Below are 8,506 nucleotides of genomic sequence, written 5' to 3'. Positions count from 1 at the left end.
TCCTCCCTACCACTAAATCACAGTGTTCTGGGATGTCAATTACACATACAATAAACCACTTGATATTATCCCCAGGTCACTGAGGCCTCATTTATTTTTTTCCATCTTTTTTTCTCTGTTGCAGATTGAATTGTTTGTATTGCTACATCTTCAGGTTTGCTGATCCTTTCTTTTCCCATGTCTCAGCTGCAGTTAATCTCATCCAGTGTATTTTTTGTTTTCATTTCAAATATTTTAATTGTTATCTCTATAATTTCCATTTGGTTCCTTTGGTATCTTCACACACTCTCTCCATTCTATTCATATTAAAGATCCATAAACATAGGGTATTTATAATAGGTATTTCAAAGTTTTGTGTACTAATTCCACCATCTCTGTCATTGGTGGATCTTTTTCCATTGACTTTTTTTTTCCTCCTGGTTATGGGTCACATTTTCCTGATTCTTGGCATGTCCAGGAATTTTTTACCAGAGGCTGAATGTTGAGTTGTTAGGTTATTGAGTATGTGAACTTTGCTATCTTTCTTTGAAGAACATTGGCTTTGTTCTGAAAGAAAGTTACGCTATTGGAAGGTCAGATGGGTTTGATCTTTTCATGGCTTTTTAAAAAACTGTTACAGGGTAGGTCTGTGGTTGCCTCAATTCAGAGCTAGTTTAGCCCTAGTACTAAGGTGTGACCGTCTGGGTTTCTTGAATAGTCAATTTGGAAGCTGATTTTCTTGAAAGCATAATGTTGGAAGATCCCTGGCCTGACCTTGGGAAGAGATTCACAAAATCCTTTCTTCACTATGGCAAGCTTGAAACCAAAGCGTTCTGAGGAGGGAACGTGGGATATGTGGTCGGCTGCAGGTGCACAGAAGAACCAAGCCAACGGCCGGATGCTGAGAAACATTTAGAATGCTCCCATAACGAAAAGTGGCTGTCAGGTACTCAATCATTAATCACAAGGACAGCAGTTCAGTGTGACAATTGGTTCTCTCTGTATACAAGGATTTAATAGCTTTCTTGCCTGCCACATAGATGATGCTGACCCTCCCAGCCTCTGTTAGTAGACAATGGTACTTAAAGATTGTGTTAATCTAACCGTGCATCTCCTTAGGACCATCAGTCTACAATAGGAACTTTGAGGCATTATTACAATTTTGAAAAGGTTGTCCCTCATCATGTGTCTTTGCTTACATTCCTAAACTATATAAACCTCTTTAAATGGTTTTATGTGGAGAGATTCTTTTCCAGTTAATATTTAAAGATGTCTATTTTGTTTCATCCACTTGAAAATGCCTTTGGTTACAACTCTTCATCACTGCCCCTTGTTCAACATAAAAACAGACATTAAAAAATGGAAGCTTCTCAATATGTGTGCCAGTTTAAATTTCCACCGGTGTCTAAGAGATCCTGGCATGGTCAAGACAGTTCTCTATCCTAGCAAGGTGCTGCCTGAGGCTTGTGATGTGCATACAGCTGGGCAAAGCAAGGCTCTGTGTCCACCAGGGGCTTGAGCTCACGACCTCAAGATCAAGAGTTGCATGCTCTATAGACTGAGCCAGTCAGAATCATTTTCTGCCCTGGTCTGCACCCTAGGAAATGGAGCCCAGGGCAATACTTTGTCCTTATTCTCTTGCCCTCTGGCTGCAGGTTGGGTTTAGCCAATGGGAGATGCCAGTAGGAGATGGAAGGGCAAGACGAGAGATGACAGTCTGGGATGTGTCTTCTCACTGTCCCCTTGCCTCTGCTCCTCCAGGACTACAGCTCCTGCTGGCCAGTCCCCTCTAAGCCTGCAGCCCTCTCTGGGCTCCATTACCTTCATTTTCTCCCTTTGTCTTTTTGGCTGTGATGACAGTAACAGCTTCATGCCAGGGCTGGTTCCTGGGTGCCTCAGCAGCTTTTGTCGGTTCCCTTAACCTTACCGGCATCTCTGTAAACCATCCTTCACTAAATGGCTCTTCATTTGAACCATCAAGTGAATGCTGTTTCTTTCCAGGATTCTGACTAATACACACGTTAAGTGAAAAGAGAAGAATACAAAGCTTTGTATAGACCAAAACAAAACACCCAAAACTGACATTGAAAGTCTCATTATCTGGGGGCACCTGGGTGGCTCGGTTGGTTAAGTGTCCGACTTCAGCTCAGGTCGTGATCTCATGGTTCATGAGTTGGAGCCCCACATCAGGCTCTGCGCTGACAGCTCAGAGCCTGGAGCCTGCCTCGGATTCTGTGTGTGTGTCTCTCTCTCTCTGCCGCTCCCCTGCTCATGCTCTGTCTCTTCCAAAAATAAATAAATATTTAAAAGTTAAAAAAAAGAAAGTCTAATTATCTGGAGGTGGTTTAGGAATAAAGTAAGGAAGATGGTTTGGAATCATTTGAAACTATTCCACTATTTCTATTTTTTTGTTGTTTAATTTTTTTAATGTTTACTTATTTTTGAGACAGAGACAGAGTGTGAGTGGGGGAGGGGCAGAGAGAGAGAGGGAGACACAGAATCTGAAGCAGGCTCCAGGGTCTGACCTATCAGCACGGAGCCCGACGTGGGGCTCGAACTCGGGAACAGCGCGATCACGACCTAGACTGAAGTCGGACGCTTAACTGACTGAGCCACCCAGGCACCGCTATTTATTTTTCTTGAGCTGGAGTAAGTAACTCTGCGTACATAATAGGTAACTATGGGTATAACACCATCAATATCTGTTTTATAAGGTACCAACTTCCAACTTCGTGGAAATTTACTACTCGTGGCACAAGGAGAACAACAAATTAAGGAAGTGGTCAAGGAACCTGGAGGAAGTAGACAAGGCTTCTTCCCACATGGGTATTCAGCTTGGCGACTGAGGTCATTAGAATAAAGCTCTAAGTCTGACTACTTTTGTTACTATGGTTTTCTTAGCATTTGTAAGCACATTTATACATTCCATTAGGTCTCGATGATCATTAACTTGTAAGAAATATTTCCTCTTCCCTGTATTTATTTTCGTTTTTTTAATTCAAGTATAGTTGACATACAATGCTATATTAGTCACAAGTGTAGACCATAGTGATTTCACAATTCTGCACATCACCCAGTGTTCACCGTGATACGTGCAGTTATCATCAGTCACCATACGTCAGTACAGTATTATTGGCTATAGAAAAATATGGACACTTGATGAATTTGCACATCATCCTCATGCAGGGGCCACACTAATCTTCTCTGTATCGTTCCAGTTTTCGTACATGTGCTTGCTGAAGCACATGCTTTCTTTCTTTCTTTCCTTTTTTTTTTTTTTAAGCCAAACATCCCTTGGCTTAGTTTAGCAGCATTGTTAACCTCTGAAATGTAGGTAAGCTTACTGTCTCCAACACAGATGGGTCCAGAAATAGATTTCGTGGGTTATCCATTTACAATACCAAACTATCCTTTCTGATATCCACTATGAGGTTCTCCAAAGAGTTCCCCTTATTCTTAATGTCTAGAAAACCACAAATGCAATCTCATTAATGAGAACCACCACCAGGTTTAAGCCTCTCAGGGCCTGGGTACTCTGTTTCCTGGCCCCAGGCTGTGTCTTAACATAGAGAATATCCTGTAGAAGTCATAATAGGAATAGGGAAAACGATATCTCATTACAGTAAACATAAAACTAACTTTTGATAGAGCTGTTAGGAATTCTGTGCATGAGGTCCCAGATAATCAGATTTGACCTTCATGCTTCTGTGTAAGAGCGGGAGGGCCAATTTCCACTGCCGTGGAAATTTACTACCCGTGGCACAAAGAGAACAACAAATTAAGGAAGTCGTCATGCAACCTGGAGGAAGTAGACAATGCCAAATCCAACCTTTGCAACGTGAAGTTTGAGTACTGCAGCCAGAATGCATCACAGACCTAACCCACTGCAGACTAAAAGGTTTGCTGCAAATGCACCTACGTGAGGTTCAGAGGACCTGGAATCCACTTGACATCAAAACGCTGCAGGAAAGCTCCCAGGACTTTGGTCTGCATTTTTTGTTAATGGGAATAACACTCACTCCTGGGGTTCTTTGGTCTTTGTTAAGTTTATTTATTTTGCAAGAGAGAGAGAGAGACAGTGAGCTCGTAAGTGGGGAAGGGGCAGAGAGAGAGAGAGAGAGAGAGAGAGAGAGAGAGAATCCCAAGCAGGCTCATCAGCTCGGGGCGGGCGCTCAACCTCACAAACCATGCGATCATGACCTGAACCAAATTTCACGAGGGTCGCTTAACCGACGGAGCCACCCAAGTGCCCTTGGTCTGCATTTTTAAAACACCACACATGTAGCTGCTCAGCTAACTAAACAGATCAATAGAAACAAACCTTTGCAGGAGGGGAATTACTCTGGGCACCTGCAACTTTTTCTTCTTTTTATCTTCACCTGACCACCGAGAAAAGTACTTCAGGAGGGCAGCCTTGTGTGACGGTTACCCTAACACTCGGGTGCCAGCTGGCATTTGTCTCTGCTCATCTTCAGTGACTTCATTAATATTTTTATCTGTAGGATGTTCACGGATAAGAGTACTAACCTTAATTATATGCTAATCTGAACCAGATTCTTCTTCCATCGTTGACGGTCACTCACGTGTGCATCTGAGCTGTGAAAAGCTCCACAAACAACAGATATGGTTCAAGGCACGCGGGGCTCACACCCGCTTCCCAGAAGTTTTGAATCTGTGCTGCCGACACACTGGCCTCACGCCCTGGCCACAGATGATTGGATAGAGTGGGCCATGTGGTTCAAGGGCTATGGGTCGGCTGAGCCGACCAGATTCTCCTTCCTGGGGATTTGAACTGGTGGACTCAGATGCAGCTTGCCTCAGTGGTGGGAGCAGCCAAATGTGCCAGGAGGACGAAGAGGGGGAGCCGGAGGTAGAGAGAGACCAAGAGCGGTACGGAGAAAGACATCTTGAGCCACGAGGCCAGAGCTCATCTGAACCGTGAGACCCACAGCCGGAAACCTTAATTCTTGGCTCTCCTGGGCCCAGGCAACTGCCAAGGGAACTAGATGTACTTCCTGCCCTGTTGCTCTGTGGGGTTCTCGCTCTCGGACTCGCTTAAGTGCTTTTCTGTCATCACAACCCAAACTGCTTGGACAGAACCCAAAGCAGGTTAGGAACCTCCTATTGCTTGCATTCCCGACCAGGCTGACTTAGGCTCAGGCGATATTTCCTGCTGATCGTAAAACAGCCACTCAAGCCGCTAACCATTTCTCATTCGCAATGAAACCCACAGAGAACTGGGATTCATGGATTTTCCAAAGCTCTTCCTTCGTGCGGCAATTTAGCTCAGGGCCTCTCTTTGGCCCACCACGTAGGAATCCTGCAAATGCTAAGCAGAGCGGTGGTTGTGTGGAGCTCTGAAGACCGTCAGGAGCCAAGGTGAGATGAGTGTACCTGGGTCTTACAGCCTGGTGGAAAACCTGTTATTTTTTTTTTTTTTTAATTTTTTTTTTTTTTTTCAACGTTTATTTATTTTTGGGACAGAGAGAGACAGAGCATGAACAGGCGAGGGGCAGAGAGAGAGGGAGACACAGAATCGGAAACAGGCTCCAGGCTCTGAGCCATCAGCCCAGAGCCTGACGCGGGGCTCGAACTCACGGACCGCGAGATCGTGACCTGGTTGAAGTCGGACGCTTAACCGACTGCGCCACCCAGGCGCCCCAAAACCTGTTATTTAAGTATGCCCTCCTACCTCACTTGCCACCGAGAGGTATCTTCCTCTGTGCTGGTGATAAGCCTCCAGGCCTTCACTTTTCCTGATTTCAGCTGCGCACGGTGGGTGAGTCCTGCTTCTGACTTTGACAAATATCTGAGATGCACTCAAGTGTTCCTGCCATGGGTTTGCAGGTGCGGGCCGCCCGAGCCCTTGCTTTCTTTTAGCCACACCGCCCTGACCCTACATCGCTGTCTCCACCCTGGGGCCTGCAAGGAGGCTCTCAGAGCCCGGGCTGAGGTCAGGCCTCTTTCACAGGCATGGAACCAGGCCCATGTGCTCCCCTGACATCTCAAGTTTCGGTTCATGCTTAGAAATCCGTGACCCCACTTCATAACGTTTACTTAAGAACCTGTTTCTGGGTGAGGCCACTGTCCTTGGTTAATTTTAACCTCACTAGAGATAGAATGTTAGCAAAACTCGGTTTGACCTCTCATGTCTACTGTGGCCGTTCCATAGGTCATTGTGACTTGGTGACTATGTCAGGGGGTCACTGACTTCAGGAAGCTTCCCTCCCCAGGACATCTAAAAACGTGCTCTCTGTAAGTTCCGGAAACCGCAGGGGGAAATAATCCCACTTTGCTTCTTAGCTGTACTTGGCTCTCATTACCAACTTGCAACTTGGAATTTACTTGATATCTGTATGAGCTCTGTTCCAGTCACAATGATACGAGACCCATATCCTTCCCCACCGGAGCTTGAAATCCAGTAAAGAAATAAAGTGTCGTGATAAAGATGGACCAGTAACAGCAAAAACCCCACAAAACAACAACAACAAACGCACCGCTCTAGGCAAAATCCCAAGCCCCTACATAAATAGCATCAGAATCTATTGATTCTTTCTTGCAATCCCTGTTTCCGTGCTTCTGGGTGTGCTCTATAGGCCCGTGTCACATTGTGAACCCTTTGTTGTCCGTCTGTCTGCGGTAACACGTACAGAAAGGGAGAGGAAGCCTTTGGAAACTTTTACAGCAACTAGATCTCAAGGTAACATTTTTACTGTACTTTACAGAGATGCCACGTTGCAAAGGATTGGAAACTTTAAGAAGCTGTGCCTCTCTGTGAATCGTTTTACAAGCACCGTTCTGCCACAGGTTTCAAAGGGAAAAGGCCACGTTCCTTCCTGCTCTAAAAAGAAAGCCGTGCAGTGTTTCCTTCTCTTGTACAGCGCAAGATGTATTTTCATAGCTGTTTGCTCTTGTAAAGACATACAGGAGGGACAGCCGAAAATGCAACTACTAAATATCACGGGTCCCACGAGCAGATTCAAGTGTTCCGTTATTACCTTGTGAAATATAAACCGAGTGGAAACATTAATTTCTCATGTACCTACCACTGACTAATGCATTAAACATAGATCACACACTCACCAGTGCTGAGTTTTTCTTTTCATCTCTCCAGCATGTTGAATTATAGCTAAAGTGGGGGGAGGGAGGGTGCCTGGGTGGCCCAGTTGGTGAAGCATCCTACGTAGGCTCAGTTCATGATCTCACGGTTTGTGAGTTTGAGCCCTGCATTGGGCTCTCTGCTGTCAGCACAGAGCCTGCTTCGGATCCTCTGTCCCCCCTCTGTCTGCCCCTCCCCTGCTCTCTCTCCCTTGAACATAAATATTAAAAAATAAAATAAAATAAATTATAGCTAAAGGCCACTTCTGATAAGAAAGATGTATTTATCTTTCCCATTTAACTATAATAATACGAATATTTTATAACAAACGCCATTTTCACCATCAGCGCATCTCTGCTCCTTTTTTTATGTACAGGAGTCTGAAAGTTCCAGAACACTGAAGCAACTTTCCGGGTCTTTGCTCCCGCTGTTGATCATTTTGCACCAGCTGCTTCTCTTTCCCTGGCCCCGGGGGCCTTTCCATGAAGCTCAGTTCAGCAGACAAGCCAGCACCCAAAGGAAATACACACACATGCTGACAGGTACTTGAAGCACTTCCCAAGCTGTTTCCCGGATTTTGGCCTTGGGGATGGCAGTGATAACAAGAATTGGGGCCAGGAAAGTCTCAGGCTTTTGCATCTGTCCTGATAAATTTGTTGATCGATGGTAAGGTGCAGTGGAGTAAAGCTATACAGTGTCCATGAAGCATCTTAGCATTACTGACCTCGTTCTGCCTTTTCAGACTTGAGGGTGAAGAGAATAAAACTGTAAAATGCTGTGCTTATACCTGGTTTTAACACCCAACCTCTATTTGGTTCCAACCTCTATATGGTTACACCCATGTAAGGCTTTATAAATTAGGAACAAAAAAAATTATTTGCTTACAAATAAGCTATTTAAATGGGGGGGGGGGGAACCCCACATTTCTGTACATAGGAATGCTTTTTGGAACACATTCCCGGTTTAAATAAGCTACCTGTGCAGATGGGTTTTACAACCCAACCCATCTGGACTAAGCCGGAAATACTTAAAGCAAGCATTTTTTTCAGTTTACAGAAATCCTCTTGACTAAGTTTTCCAAGAATCATCACAAGGGACACTGATGGAAACAAAGGGACTTAAAGATCAGCCTAAGCCCTGATGACACTGATAATGAGGACCAATTGATCATTATATACAGAAAGTTGGGCTTGATGTTATTGATTTATTTATTTGTTATTTATTTATTTATTAAAAAAGTAATCTTTACGCCCAACATGGGGCTTTGAACTCATGACCCCGACGTCAAGGGTCACGTGCCCTACCGACCGAGCCAGCCAGGCGCCACCCAGAAAGTTGGTTTTTAAACAGAGAGTAGTCTTTTTCCAGAGACACCAGCCAGCATTAAACTTTCAATCCCACGCATGCTTCACCCACTTGGGCTGGCTT

The 8,506-nt window shown here is 44.7% G+C and overlaps 1 non-coding gene across 1 annotated transcript; it reads right to left on the bottom strand.

Annotated features, from left to right (window-relative positions):
- Positions 1-3,120: 3,120 nt before the first annotated feature.
- On the bottom strand, positions 3,121-3,224 carry LOC112861794 (U6 spliceosomal RNA). The gene has a single exon (XR_003223691.1). It is a non-coding gene; the product is annotated as a U6 spliceosomal RNA (small nuclear RNA).
- Positions 3,225-8,506: the final 5,282 nt, after the last annotated feature.

This window comes from Puma concolor, chromosome A1, assembly GCF_028749965.1.
Source record: "Puma concolor isolate L17-30 chromosome A1, mPumCon1.1.hap2, whole genome shotgun sequence".
Lineage (NCBI taxonomy): Eukaryota > Metazoa > Chordata > Mammalia > Carnivora > Felidae > Puma > Puma concolor.
The sequence above is the reverse complement of the archived record's forward strand: the minus strand, read 5'-3'. Positions and strand labels throughout refer to the sequence as shown.